Genomic DNA, 16744 nt, shown 5'->3' on the forward strand with positions numbered 1-16744 from the left:
ACCATAACATGACCGAAGGAGTGGTATGTATTGGCGACATACGCGCTGGTAGTAAATTCCAATTTTCTTTGCTTTGACGTAGTTGTTCGGCTCAAAAATAAAAGGATATATCTGACAGTAAAACTAACATTTTATATCAAAGAAATGCTAATCTATTTTGTATGATAATGTTATAATATTGCTTTAAGTGGGCCAAAAAAACCCGTTTTTTGGGAACTTTTTGGGCCAAAAATGAGCATTTTGGCCCAAATTTGACCTCACAGATGAACCTATCAAGTCTTTGCCATTCTAAATATGTATAGCCTACTTTTATTATACTTTAGACCAACAATTTTAATATGAGGCCCGAAAGTTTTCATAATTTAAGGGTTCAGACCAACCATGGGGGATAGTTCAGGGGCATCACTCACGGTGAGTTAAGGGATGGTTGACTCGGGTCAGGGTTGATATTGTAAGGAACACTTAAGGTTTTTACTTATAACTAAACCAAAAAAAGCTAAAATGTGGATAGGCCTAGGTAGTTTTCAACAGATTTTTAATTTGATTTGATTAATATAATCATTACTCGTTGACTGCCGATAAACGTCCCAATAAATCGGACTTAGTCACCGGTCAGTTCTCATGATAGATATCCATGGCTAACGATGGTTAACTATGAAAACATGTTAAAGGACATCAAGAAAATTTTCTAAGTTATTTATTTTGAGCTCTTTCGAGTATCGACGAGTAATGGATATATTCTGTAGATTTAGGTTTTGTCTGTGACTGCTAATGTGAGGCCGTCGTAGGTCGTACGGGGCTCAAACTCGGTGGGTGGGTGTAGCTCTGTCCTGGCAAGAAGAAGTTTATGTTCGTTAAGTCATCCGACCCCGGGGCCCCTCCCAGGGGTCATTTGAGGTCAAATGACTAAAAACTGTCATATGGGCATGAAACTAGGTCGTACGGGACTCAAACTCGGTGGGTGGGTGACGTTCTGTCCTGGCAAGAAGATGTTTATGTTCGTTAAGTCATCCGACCCCGGGGCCCCTCCCAGGGGTCATTTGAGGTCAAATGACTACAAACTGTCATATGGGCATGAAACTAGGTCCTATGGGGCTCAAACTCGGTGGGTGGGTGTAGTTCTGTCCTGGCAAGAAGATGTCTATGTTCGTTAAGTCATCCGACCACGGGTCCCCTCCCAGGGGTCATCTAAGGTCAAATTACTAAAAAGAGTCGTATGGGCATGAAACTTGGTAGGTACAGTCAACATTTAAAGCAGCATTTTTTGAAGGTCATCCAAATTTATAATTTAGATTTCATCGAGTGCGGACGTGTTTTCGCACTTCTCCACATCAACATGTAAAATCAATTGGAAAGTATTACGAGTGATTAGGCCTGCTCACTGCATGCAACCAACTACGTTTACTTGACTATTTACTTGGATCTTATTTTATATTGGATGCTACTACATTAAAGTTTTCATTTACGGGATTTTTTAATTTACGGAAATTTATGGACCTCTGCTACTATGGCTTCTGAGGATGTTTCTGTCGCTGTTAGCGACGACGTGGTGAACGACGCGTCACAGCAGGTTGTGGACAAACTCGTAAGCATGGTCCAAAATGACCAATCGTTTAAGAAATTACTTAAGCAAACTATTGAGGAAGTAGTTGCAAATAAGCTTGCAAGTGTAACCAAGAAGCAAGAAGAACTGGAACTAGAATCAGAAAAACTAAGAGGAGAAATCCACGAATTAAATGTGGACTTAGCTAAATTACAACAGACAGTAGCACATCTTCAAACTGACCGCAGTGTGTTGTATGAAAGAGATTTCACAAGCCGTGTCAACATTACAGATCTTCAACAATATACTAGAAGAAACTGTTTGTTAATATCTGGCATCGCTGAAACCGCAGAGCGGAGGGATCAAGATGGAAAACTACTTCCAGAAGACACTGATAAAGTCCTTATTGACTTTGCAAAAGAAAAGTTGGACATAGAACTGAAACCAGAGGACATCGATCGCACGCACAGAGTGTCAAAGAACATTAGACGCGATGGAAAACCAAGAGCTCTAATCGCAAAACTCACTAGGTATAACACAAGAGACAAACTAATCAGAGCACGACAGAAACTGAAAGGTACCCACAAAGGAATACAAGAACTACTCTGCAAGACAAAGCAAGACCTTCTAAACCGAGCAAAGGACATGGTAACCAAAATTCCCCGGGCAAGAGCAGCCTGGTCATGGGATGGAGTCATCTACGTTACCATACATGACACTGTAAGACCAGTTCGGCATGTTATCCGCAGAGCTAAGTGGGACATTGACAACCTCATAAACTTATATGGTGAGGTACCAGACGTAGATGTGTCTTAAATTTTCATGGGTGAAAGAATCCACCATTTTGAAAACTGAACATTGTATATATTGTAAACTGAACATTGCATATTCTTCATAGTGTATCGACTTTTAAACTGGCTACAAGGCCAACAAAATTAAATTAAATACAATTGATAATCTGCTTGCATACAACAGCCGTGATCATTACTTTTACAAGTATATTTTTTTAGTATAGCACTTCATAGTTAATACTTCATATGTTTAATGCGTTGCTCACACCTAATGTATGCGTTATAAACGCCTGCTTATTAATTATTCGTATTCTTACTTAAACTATTATATGCAATTGTATACTGTTTAAGATCGATTTGGTTCCTGTTGCATGCAGTGCAGGTATGACCACTTTCTATGATTTAATTGATTTTATCAAAGTTATTTATCTCATTGAAATAGTGAAGACAGTTTATCTTCAAATTTAAGAAGTTTTTTTCCTGCTATATAGGCCCTATACGTAGTTGGAAATTTACATTTTATCAATTTTTGTGTTGTTCTTTGTTCCTTTTTATGTTAGGTAAAGATGTATGTGTAAAGTGCTCAAAAACTGTAAACCAATGTCACAAGAGTATATCATGTAAAGTATGTAACGGTTATGTTCATAAAAAGTGTACCTTATTAAAACCAAAACAACTGAAACTTCTAAATCCCAAAGAATGGATTTGTCAGAAGTGCAGTAGACCTTTTGAAAGTTGCAACAACTCAAATTCTGATATTGAAAATGAAGTATACGATTTAAAAGATTGATTAAAGATTAAAGCCATATTATAACATTTGCTGTTGAGGACGCCCTCACTGATTTTTAAAATTCATTTTTTACACAATTATATTGTACTTTATTAAACCAATATACCCTGCAAAAATCAAGACTCTAGGTGCTGTAGTTTTGTCAAAATCCGATATTTTGAATAAAGCGCCGGAACCGGCGTCTTATTATTACGATGAAATTATTAGTCGAACGCATAGGCCTACACGATGTTCATAACACGGTGACATCCCGCTATCTCTAAGGTCCGCTGTCTCTAAGGTTCGCTATCTCTAAGGTTCGCTATCACTAACGTGTAAAGTCTATGGCGATCAGAATCCCGCTATCTCTAATAGAGAAAAAGGTTCGCTATACCTAAAAAAGGTCCGCTACTTCTAAGGTTCGATATCACTAATTTAAAATAAGGTTCGCTAGTTCTAAGGTTCGATATCACTAATTTAAAATAAGGTTCGCTATCACTAATTTAAAATAAGGTTCGCTATCACTAATTTTGAATAAGGTCCGCTATCACTAATTTATTGAAGGTTCGCTATATCTAAGGTTCGTTATCACTAATTCAATAAAGGTCCACTATACCTAAGGTTCGCTATCACCGTACTAATTTTGTTTCAGGTTCGCTATTCCTAATTAATTAACGTTCGCTATCTCTAAGGTTCGTTATCACTAATTTCGATTAAGGTTCGCTATACCTAAGGTTCGTTATCACTAATCTTAAAAAAGGTCCACTATCTCGCGAACCTTATTTGAAATTAGTGATAGCGAACCTTAGAGATAGCGATCCTTAGAGATAGCGAACCTTAGAGATAGCGGACCTTATTTAAAATTAGAGATAGCGAACCTTAGGGATACCGGGATTGTTAAAATTAGAGATAGCGGACCTTATTTTAAATTAGTGATAGCGAACCTTAGAGATAGCGAACCTTCAATAAATTAGTGATAACGGACCTTATTTAAAATTAGAGATAGCGAACCTTATTTAAAATTAGTGATATCGAACCTTAGAAATGCCGAACCTTTTTCAAAATTAGTGATATCGAACCTTAGGTATAGCGGACCTTTTTCGTAATTAGTGATAACGAACCTTAGAGATAGTGAACCTTAGAGATAGCGAACCTTAGAGATAGCGAACCGTAACCCATAACACACAGTGCGGGACGGTGATCTACACAACAAAGGGTCGTACCATAACATGACCGAAGGAGTGGTATGTATTGGCGACATACGCGCTGGTAGTAAATTCCAATTTTCTTTGCTTTGCCGTAGTTGTTCGGCTCAAAAATAAAAGGGGATATATCTGACAGTAAAAACTAACATTTTATATCAAAGAAATGCTAATCTATTTTGTATGATAATGTTATAATATTGCTTTTAAGTGGGCCAAAAAACCCGTTTTTGGGAACTTTTGGGCCAAAAATGAGCATTTTGGCCCAAATTTGACCTCACAGATGAACCTATCAAGTCTTTGCCATTCTAAATATGTATAGCCTACTTTTATTATACTTTAGACCAACAATTTTAATATGAGGCCCGAAAGTTTTCATAATTTAAGGGTTCAGACCAACCATGGGGGATAGTTCAGGGGCATCACTCACGGTGAGTTAAGGGATGGTTAACTCGGGTCAGGGTTGATATTGTAAGGAACACTTAAGGTTTTTACTTATAACTAAACCAAAAAAAGCTAAAATGTGGATAGGCCTAGGTAGTTTTCAACAGATTTTTTAATTTGATTTGATTAATATAATCATTACTCGTTGACTGCCGATAAACGTCCCAATAAATCGGACTTAGTCACCGGTCAGTTCTCATGATAGATATCCATGGCTAACGATGGTTCACTATGAAAACATGTTAAAGGACATCAAGAAAATTTTCTAAGTTATTTATTTTGAGCTCTTTCGAGTATCGACGAGTAATGGATATATTCTGTAGATTTAGGTTTTGTCTGTGACTGCTAATGTGAGGCCGTCGTAGGTCGTACGGGGCTCAAACTCGGTGGGTGGGTGTAGCTCTGTCCTGGCAAGAAGAAGTTTATGTTCGTTAAGTCATCCGACCCCGGGGCCCCCTCCCAGGGGTCATTTGAGGTAAAATGACTAAAAACTGTCAGATGGGCATGAAACTAGGTCGTACGGACTCAAACTCGGTGGGTGGGTGACGTTCTGTCCTGGCAAGAAGATGTTTATGTTCGTTAAGTCATCCGACCCCAGGGCCCCTCCCCAGGGTCATTTGAGAGGTCAAATGACTAAAACTGTCATATGGGCATGAAACTAGGTCCTATGGGGCTCAAACTCGGTGGGTGGGTGTAGTTCTGTCCTGGCAAGAAGATGTCTATGTTCGTTAAGTCATCCGACCACGGGGTCCCCTCCCAGGGGTCATCTAAGGTCAAATTACTAAAAAGAGTCGTATGGGCATGAAACTTGGTAGGTACAGTCAACATTTAAAGCAGCATTTTTTGAAGGTCATCCAAATTTATAATTTAGATTTCATCGAGTGCGGACGTGTTTTCGCACTTCTCCACATCAACATGTAAAATCAATTGGAAAGTATTACGAGTGATTAGGCCTGCTCACTGCATGCAACCAACTACGTTTACTTGACTATTTACTTGGATCTTATTTTATATTGGATGCTACTACATTAAAGTTTTCATTTACGGATTTTTTCATTTACGGAAATTTATGGACCTCTGCTACTATGGCTTCTGAGGATGTTTCTGTCGCTGTTAGCGACGACGTGGTGAACGACGCGTCACAGCAGGTTGTGGACAAACTCGTAAGCATGGTCCAAAATGACCAATCGTTTAAGAAATTACTTAAGCAAACTATTGAGGAAGTAGTTGCAAATAAGCTTGCAAGTGTAACCAAGAAGCAAGAAGAACTGGAACTAGAATCAGAAAAACTAAGAGGAGAAATCCACGAATTAAATGTGGACTTAGCTAAATTACAACAGACAGTAGCACATCTTCAAACTGACCGCAGTGTGTTGTATGAAAGAGATTTCACAAGCCGTGTCAACATTACAGATCTTCAACAATATACTAGAAGAAACTGTTTGTTAATATCTGGCATCGCTGAAACCGCAGAGCGGAGGGATCAAGATGGAAAACTACTTCCAGAAGACACTGATAAAGTCCTTATTGACTTTGCAAAAGAAAAGTTGGACATAGAACTGAAACCAGAGGACATCGATCGCACGCACAGAGTGTCAAAGAACATTAGACGCGATGGAAAACCAAGAGCTCTAATCGCAAAACTCACTAGGTATAACACAAGAGACAAACTAATCAGAGCACGACAGAAACTGAAAGGTACCCACAAAGGAATACAAGAACTACTCTGCAAGACAAAGCAAGACCTTCTAAACCGAGCAAAGGACATGGTAACCAAAATTCCCCGGGCAAGAGCAGCCTGGTCATGGGATGGAGTCATCTACGTTACCATACATGACACTGTAAGACCAGTTCGGCATGTTATCAGAGCTAAGTGGGACATTGACAACCTCATAAACTTATATGGTGAGGTACCAGACGTAGATGTGTCTTAAATTTTCATGGGTGAAAGAATCCACCATTTTGAAAACTGAACATTGTATATATTGTAAACTGAACATTGCATATTCTTCATAGTGTATCGACTTTTAAACTGGCTACAAGGCCAACAAAATTAAATTAAATACAATTGATAATCTGCTTGCATACAACAGCCGTGATCATTACTTTTACAAGTATATTTTTTGAGTATAGCACTTCATAGTTAATACTTCATATGTTTAATGCGTTGCTCACACCTAATATATGCGTTATAAACGCCTGCTTATTAATTATTCGTATTCTTACTTAAACTATTATATGCAATTGTATACTGTTTAAGATCGATTTGGTTCCTGTTGCATGCAGTGCAGGTATGACCACTTTCTATGATTTAATTGATTTTATCAAAGTTATTTATCTCATTGAAATAGTGAAGACAGTTTATCTTCAAATTTAAGAAGTTTTTTCCTGCTATATAGGCCCTATACGTAGTTGGAAATTTACATTTTATCAATTTTGTGTTGTTCTTTGTTCCTTTTTATGTTAGGTAAAGATGTATGTGTAAAGTGCTCAAAAACTGTAAACCAATGTCACAAGAGTATATCATGTAAAGTATGTAACGGTTATGTTCATAAAAAGTGTACCTTATTAAAACCAAAACAACTGAAACTTCTAAATCCCAAAGAATGGATTTGTCAGAAGTGCAGTAGACCTTTTGAAAGTTGCAACAACTCAAATTCTGATATTGAAAATGAAGTATACGATTTAAACCAGTCCCCGCACGTTAAAAATATATCAGATGTAGACCTAGAAAAATATGATAATATGATTTTTAATCCCTTAACTTTGGATTGCAATTTGAATAATAAAAACTATAATGATTTTGTAGATAGTGTAAACTGCTACACGCATGAATGCTCATATGTTACCCCTGCACAGTTCTGTTCAGACCCTGATGCAAGTCGTGGAAAATTTAATATACTAAATGCCAATATCAGAAGCTTGTCTAAAAATTTTGAAAAACTCACGACTATTTTAATATTCCTGGATATAATTTGGAGTATATGAACAGGACTGGTCGGGAAAAAGGTGGTGTCTGCATGTATGTTTCTGATAAAGTAAGGTATAAACTCAGGAAAGATCTTTGTCATGCAAATTCAAATTTTGAATCTTGTTTTATTGAAATTGAATGTAAATCTAAACAGAATGTTATAGTCGGAGTATTATACAGAGCACACACTTCAATCAATGATTTCATCACAGACATTGACCCTATTTTTAAGAAGTTAACTTCGGATAAAAAGATATTTATATTATGGGCGATTTCAACATCGATTTGCTTAAAGTAGACATCGACAGACCTACCCATGATTACCTTGAACTTCTTTACTCCTATTCATTAATACCTACTATTTATAAACCAACTAGAATCACAGAATCAACTGCTACAATTATTGATAATATCCTTACAAATAATGACAATATTATCAAATCAACAATTATGGTTACTGACATAAGCGACCACTTTCCAACTACTTTATCGACCAACCTCGAAGTAGAAAATCGAACGTGTAAAGGGAAAGACGTAATTTACAAAAGAAATCACAATAGCAAGAATATTGCTCAATTTAAAACAAGACTATCCGATGTTAAATGGGGTGAAATTCTTGATAATATTGATGCAAATGATGACTATAATAAATTCATTGACACCTTTAATACGATTTACGATGAATGTATTCCGCTAAAGAAATGTACTGGTAATAGAAAAAAGAACCAATATCGCCATGGATTACGAAGGGATTGTTAAAAAGTATTAATAAAAAGAATATGTTATATAAACAATACATTCAATCTCCAAACGACAAAAAATTTCAAATATTCAAAACATATAAAAATAAGTTGCAAATGCTTATTCGAAAATCAAAACGCAAATACTTCTTCTCCAAGTTTGAGCATGCAAAAAATAATATGAAGCAAACATGGAAAACAATTAATAATATTATTGGACGAGGAAAGAAACAATCTTCACAGAGCAAATTTAAAGCTGAAGATGGCAGTTCTATTACCAATCCTAAAGAAATATCAAATCAGTTCAATGACTTTTTCGTAAATGTAGGCCCTAAGCTTGCATCAAGTATCCAAAACACAGGAAAGCAATATTTCGCTTATCTCAGTGAGAACAAAACCAGTAGTATGTATATGAAGCCTATTGTTGAATCCGATATTGTAAAAATAATTGATAAATTCGACATAAACAAAGGTGGAGGCCATGACAATATTGGCAATCTAATCATTAAAAAGTGTGTGTAATGAAATTGCTAAACCTCTTAATATGATATTTAATTTGTCTATATCTACTGGGATTGTTCCTGATAAATTAAAAATAGCAAAAGTCATACCATTATACAAAAAAGATGATGCTGAGGCATTCTCAAACTATCGTCCAGTTTCTCTCCTACCGTGTTTTTCAAAAATTCTTGAAAGGTTGGTTTTTAACAGATGTACGGATTACATTGACAATAAGCGAATCCTTAACCCCAAACAATTTGGCTTTCGGTCAAAACATTCGACCTTTATGGCTGTAGAGCAAATGGTAGACAAAGTTACTGCAGCAGTTGAAAGAAATGAAACGACTATTGGAATATTTTTGGACTTATCAAAAGCCTTTGATACAATCGATCATAACATACTCTTACATAAATTAGAACACTATGGATTTCGTGGTATTGTGTTAGAATGGTTCAGAAATTATTTAAGTAACAGAAAACAGTATGTCTATTATAATTCTTATGAATCAGAATCACACGATATTATATGTGGTGTTCCACAAGGATCAATCCTGGGACCACTTCTATTTATACTATATGTCAATGATATAACCAATGCATCTAAAGTACTCGAATTCGTCCTTTTTGCAGACGATACCACCATTTTATACTCCCATAAAAACGTAGAACGCCAGACAAACCTTGTTAATGAAGAGTTAAAGGAAGTAAGCAATTGGTTTAAAGCTAATAAATTGTCAATTAATGCTACCAAAACAAATTACATGATACTTGGCACACCCAAAATGACATCGATGAATCAAGACCTGCAAATCACACTAGATCACTCGGCTTTAGAAAGAGTGCATCAAACTAAATTCCTTGGTGTACTAATAGACGAATGTCTCACTTGGAAATGTCATATAGATTGCGTATCTAGAACAATTTCAAGAAATGTCGGTGTCATGAATAAATTGAAACATTTTGTTCCAAATCGTATTTTATTTACACTTTATTGTACGTTAATATTGCCTTATTTGAATTATGGAGTACTTTTATGGGGAAATACATGTAAAACTTACTTAAATAAAATTGTAAAAATTCAAAAATGGGCTATTAGAACGGTGGCAAACGGTCACTACAGAGACCACACAGCGCCATTGTTTGCTAATTATAACATATTAAAAGTTGAAGATATGTACACACTGGAATTAGGTACATTCATGTACAGGCACTCTATAAATGAGCTGCCCTGTTCATTTGATAATTATTTTACCAAACGTTCTGACATACATAACTACAAGACACGATATGTAAATGACCTAAATCTAACCAAAAATAAGAAAGTCTTTTCTGATCATGCCATACGTACACGAGGTCCCATTCTTTGGAATTCTTTAGATAAAAATCTGAAAGCTTCAAAATCTGTTAAACATTTCCGTAATCAATTCAAAACAAAACTGATCTCTAAATATAATTAATCTTTTTCGTGAGCACCCCCCCCCTTGTCTTTTGGTTATGTTATGTGATGTTGATTTATTTTGTTAATTTCATTTGATTTCAGGGAAAGGCTAACTTTCAGACCTTTTTGGTCTTCCAGCCTTTTCCTCCATATGTAGGCCTACCGTGTTTATATATATTTTTTTATGTAATGTCTTTGATTTTTATGGAAATAAAATATGAATGAATGAATGAATGAATGAGGTCACCACGGGTCATCTGAGGTCAAATTAGTAAAAGCTCATATATGGGCATGAAACTTGGTAGGTACAGTCAACATTTAGAGTTATAAGTTTAGGTCATTTTGGGGTCATCCAATGTCACCCTGGGGTCATCTGAGGTCAAATTAGTAAAATTGTCATATGGGCATGTCACCATCAGCCTGGTAATCGCGCCCAGCCGAGAACCGCCAAATATGGGTAACCGCCTAGTCTATTTTAAAACTGATGCATCAATGACTATGTTCATCATGTCATATAGAGGCCTTGCATGCGACGTATCATCCCGTAAATATGGCGGACTACTCAAATGCATTCAACAAAAGCATGATTGCAATCTACCGTGACAGTTCGTCTCACACACATAATCCTGCACTACGATCAAATAGGTTGATGACAACATTTGATTGAATGGACTGCACTCCGCCATAACTACGGTGAAGGACACCGGTTGAAAACCTTTGTTTGGAGCCAATCAATAATTTCATGCAGGGCCTCTATTGTATCATTCTCACATAGATATAGAAATACTAAATTCGTTCACTATCTATATTTTTACTTCTAGTAGAGCTCCAATCTAAGGGTTAAAGTTATGTTTTAGGTTAGGTTAGGATTTTTAAAGTACCCAGTACAGTGAACCTTATGGTACAAATGCGTGCGAAAATTTTAGCATAGGCCTATTGAAACTAAACTGGTGAAATATGGGACAAAAGTGGAATAAATTCGCGCAAAGCGCTAAAAATGGCATTCTGTGGCTATAAAATGGCCAAATATGAGGTTAATTTATTTATTTATTTTATTTATTTATAACATTCGGCGAAACGCCAGGCAAAACCCAATATTGACAAGCAATAAATTGAAGGGATGCCTATACATGAATAACATCAAAAACAAACAAAGAGTATAAATGAAAACACAAAAAGGTACCAAAACATGCCAAACAGACAAAAGAAGCAAAAGGAAATAGCTGGGAAAATACACAAAGAGACTGGCTAAAAGAGGTGGGATTGGACAGCCAATTTGAAAGCCTGAAGGGATGTGGACTTGACGATGGCTTCAGGCTCCAATCGACACAAACCAATACACAGGCGTCAATATTGGGGGGTGATTATATTGACCATCCCCCTGGCAAAATATTGTGGCATTTATCCCCCCCGATCTACGCCTATGTAATTTAGAGCCCTGTGACTCCATCGGTCTCCCTCTCCTCTCTCCTTCCCCCCCCTTCCTTTTTTTCTTCCTCCCTTGGCGGAAACTCTAATAGGCACAAAGGACCAATATGCGATACGTAATCTATTTCCTCTTCTTTCTATATCTAACCTCCTTGGGCCTACATATTAGTACTGATATATCATACGCTGGCGAAATTACGTAATTAATCGGATTAATTAACATACTGAGCAATTATAGGTGAAAACAATTTTGACAAAAGGAGTTGTCCTTGTCAATTTGTAGACATGTACTTTTGATTATTTACATACCGTCGTTTTATCTTTTCAGTTTCTGTTTCCGTATCCGTAATAGTTTTTGTAAGTCATTGTTATTCTGAAGTGGTAGTCTCCCAGGTATGACCAATCTTTTATCCTAGCCTTTTGTTAGTTACTGAAAATTTGAAGCTCGTGAATTTCAGTTTTCGTTTTGGTAAGTTATATTGATTTTTTACATAAAACCTTGAGATGTGCGGTTGGGTGCCAATCTAGACAAAAGAAGAGTCTAAATTTTACGGTCCTAAATTCGCGGTAAATTGTACGGCTTCAATTGACTCCTGTCTGCTGTATATGCACTTACGCCTAGCCGTAAGTGCCTCGTAAAAAAAGTCTTGCATTGAAATATATACTAACCATGTTGCCAAGTTATAAGCAAAAGTCTTTCATATTGGCGATGAAACGAGCGTCTAAAATATCCCAATGAGGCGCGTACAAGTGGTGATTTGGTAATCATGTTTTATATTGAAATGCAATAGAAAAGAATTTGCATTGGAGCAAAGATAATGTATTCTATTCATGGCAAGCTAATCTGATAATTGGTTGTGCCTATATGCAAGACTCGGGTTTATTTTAAATGTTTATTTTTGCAGAGCTTATTTTCAGTCATGGATCATACTGATAAATTTCGCGAGGGGGAGGGAGGAGGAGGAGATACTTAAGTTGAGACTGAACAAGCGAGAGTGGGAGGGGGTGAGGAAGAAAGAGAGGAGAGGGAGAGGCGGAAATACTAGAAAGAGAAGAACGCGAGAGGAGAGAGTAGGGACCGGGGGACGGGGGACGGGAGGAGAGGGAGACTGATCATGGGGGGGCAGGAGGAAGCAAAATAGGGAGATAGACATTGATACGAGGGAAGGGCGACACTGTGGCCCTGCACAAGTGCATTAAGGGTGCGATATGCTCATAAGCGGGCCTTTTGTGATTTTAGGGCTTATTTGCAACGTTTTTACAGAAAAAAGTGGACTTTGTCATTCGGATTGGCATGCATTTTGTCAAATCAATGTAGATCAATTTACCAAGAGGGCGCTAGGCCATTAAAACACTGGTGTTAACATAATTTTTTCTCTCCCGATTTTATTGACATAAGCAATCACCTCTATTGAAATAAGCTGATTGGTACTTCAGAGTTAACAATGAAATCAGATTACAGTAACTTACTGAATCCCTTGCGTTTTCGTATCTGAACAAAAGACTTACGGAAACTGAAAAGATAAAAAGACCCATAGCTTCTTCTCCAATCACTGTGTAAAACATCCATCCAAAAATCTGATTGCTATTATTATATGGATGAATGGACATATCACAAAAGGATTGCTTATCTCAATAGGGCATGTACTTAAGCATTTTTTTAACTGACCGGCGTTATTGGGCGTTTTATCGGAGGTCACCGAGTAATGCCGAAGATCAAAATCGATTTTATGTATTGTGTATGTATCATAGGACGCTCGTATTAATTGTCTCTATGCGCTTGAGAATTCAACAATATAAATAATTTTAGCTCTATTATAATACACATTAATGTTTTAAGCAGATAAAATTCCAAAATATAATACGTTTTCTGCCTTTGCTTGTCACGTGGTAGGCCTATGTTGAAGTTGCGATTATATTTTTAAATAAGTTTCAGCTGAATAACAAGAAGACAAGTGGCCTAGTGGTCTAAGGCGCTAGGCTCATAGAGTACTAAGCGTTGCGCCGTGAGTTCGAACCCCGCATCTGCCAAACTTTAAAAGAAGTAAATTAAAATTTGACTTTTTTTAATTTCATATTTGGGAAATGTGACTGGGAGAATTTATGTATGGTGTGGAGTGGTGTGATAGGGCATGTAGGCCTACTTTAACTGGCCGGCGCGGTCCGGTGACTAAGTCTTTATTGGGCGTTTTATCGGCAGTCAACGAGTAATGGCCGCCAAAGCTCAACAATTAAATTAATACTGAAAACGCCTATTGAATGACTTGATTATTGACTTTGTGGCTAAAAATCGCAAATCGTGATGGTTTTTTGGGGGTTTTGTCGCCAAAAACCAAGAAAAAAATCTGTCCCATGTATTTAGATTAATTTAATAAATGATAGTATGATCCCGAGTATGATAGTAGGCCTACTATAGGGCCTCATGATGCCGGCGGTATGTTAATGCCTGCAGCTGCCCGGCCATTTAGGCTTTTTTTTGCGGAAGGCCAACTGTTAAAGACATATAAACCACAGGTGAAATTTTGAATTAAATTAAACCAAAGTGATAACCATAACATAACCACAGTAGCTCACATTGACTCCTCGTCGTTAAGTTACAATTGTAGCGTTGAGGAGGAGTATCAAAGCGGAAGCAGAAGACACGTAACACACACCCGCTGAGCCTAATGTTTACATTTATAGCGCCCTCTAATTTGATTTTCAAAGACTATATTTCATTGGCTCTTGTAACGATAAAGAAATGAAAGAGTTAATTTGATTGGAGAATTTATCTTCAACTTTGACCTTTATGGCCGGGATTTTTGCTTGTAAACAAATTGAAGAGTTTGTATAATTTTGTTATATTTAGTTTCAAGGCTTCAATTGCAAGTATTAACTATAAAATGTTTTCGATTTTCACAGTAAGTTCACCTTGTAAGTAAATTCTGTATGTTTCCCTCCGAATATTCCGTCGCCTAAGGCTAATGGTAATTTTTTTCAATTTGGAGCTCTTCGCTTCGTCGACATGTTCGACGACGCGACGAAATTGCGAAAAGTCATGAAGTTCAGAATTCGGAAGCTTTCCACCATGACTCGGGCCATGCATTTATAGCCCTAGAACTCTGGCCATAGTATCCGTTTTTACTTCCACTAGGGCCAGAGGCACTTACATTGAAAAAATTGTTGGAGATGGTTGAACGCAACAGAACAAATAAATGATGAAAATTGACCTTTTCATTGTGTTCGTGGGTCACCGCAAGAGCTGTAAAATTCCATTTGAAAAAACATATTTTTCATATGTATGCACACTTTCCCTACCTATTTAAATGAACCTCAATATTGACCAACATATTGTACCCATTTGTGTTACCTTCAATTCGACGATCCCTGTTGATTTGCCGTGAAAACGCTTGCATTTACTTGGAGGGAATTGTTCAGTTCTTCCGTTATTTACATCATTGGCATCATTTGACCTCTTGACCTGATGCGAAATCTTCCCTATAGTTCCAACCAAAATGTCATCCAACAGAAGAAATCTTCCTTGGTTTACTAGAACTCACAGAAGAATGAGCAGGAAGAAGGGTAGAATGTACAGTAAAGCCAAAAGAACTGGCGATCAGAAAGACTGGGAAGAATACAAAGAGTTCTGTAGAACCGTCAAAAGAGAGTTGAACCACGCCAAAAGAGAGTACGTTATGGGTAAGCTAACACTTTCTATGGAGGAAAATCCAAAGGCCTTTTGGTCTTTCATAAAGAAGATCCGCCAGGAAGATACAGGAGTTGCTGATCTGAAAGTCAACAATAAAATAATCAGTGATGATCTTGGGAAGGCTGAAGCCCTTAGTAACCAGTTTGCAGGAGTATTCACCAAAGAAGACACAAGCCGAATACCATCACTAGGAAGAAGTAGCATCCCTGACATTCCAGATCTCCGGATTGGTGAAGAAGGCGTGCTGAAGCAGATTAACAACCTGAAACCAAACAAGGCCCCTGGTCCAGATGGTATACCACCGTGGATTCTCAAAATGTGTGCTGAAGAGATAACCCCTGTTCTCACAGACATCTTTCAACAGTCGGTTGAGGAAGGAACTCTACCCAATCAATGGAGAGAGGCAAATATTTGTGCCATTTTCAAGAAAGGGGCTAGAGACAACCCTGGTAACTACAGAGGCGTATCTCTCACAAGTGTAGTGAGTAAAATTCTGGAGCACATAATACACTCACATGTTATGAAACACCTGGAGAAACACAATATTTTGGTGGACAACCAACATGGTTTCAGAGCCAAGCACTCCACTGTCACTCAACTAGTGTTAACCACTCATGACCTTACTAAAAGTATGGAGAATGATGAGACAGTTCATATGGCCATCTTAGACTTTGCCAAAGCATTTGACAAAGTCCCCATGAGAGACTCCTTGGCAAACTTGATCACCATGGTATCAGAGGATCCCTGCTGAAATGGATTAGACACTTCTTGACTGAAAGATCTCAGAAGGTGGTATGCAACGGCATGGTATCGGCCCCAAGGGAGGTGCTTTCTAGTGTACCTCAGGGTACAGTACTGGGCCCCCTATTGTTCCTGTTATTCATAAATGACCTGCCAAACAACATCAGGAGTACTGCTAGATTATTTGCAGATGACTGCGTCATATATACATCTGGGAAGACCAGTAGAGAGATGGACATACTGCAGAAAGATTTACACCAGTTGGAAAAGTGGCAAGAGGAATGGGAGATGTCATTCAACCCAGCCAAGTGTTCAGTCATGAAGCTATCAACTAAGAAAGAAGCGCCCGACAGAAGTTACAACTTCTGTGGACAACCGCTGCAAGAGGTAGACTCTCATCCATACCTTGGTGTCGAAATTGATAGCAAGATGAGCTGGAAGGCTCAATACCAGAAGTTGACATCCAAAGCCAACAAAGTTCTTGGTTTC

This window comes from Amphiura filiformis, chromosome 9 (assembly GCF_039555335.1).
Source record: "Amphiura filiformis chromosome 9, Afil_fr2py, whole genome shotgun sequence".
Taxonomy (NCBI): domain Eukaryota; kingdom Metazoa; phylum Echinodermata; class Ophiuroidea; order Amphilepidida; family Amphiuridae; genus Amphiura; species Amphiura filiformis.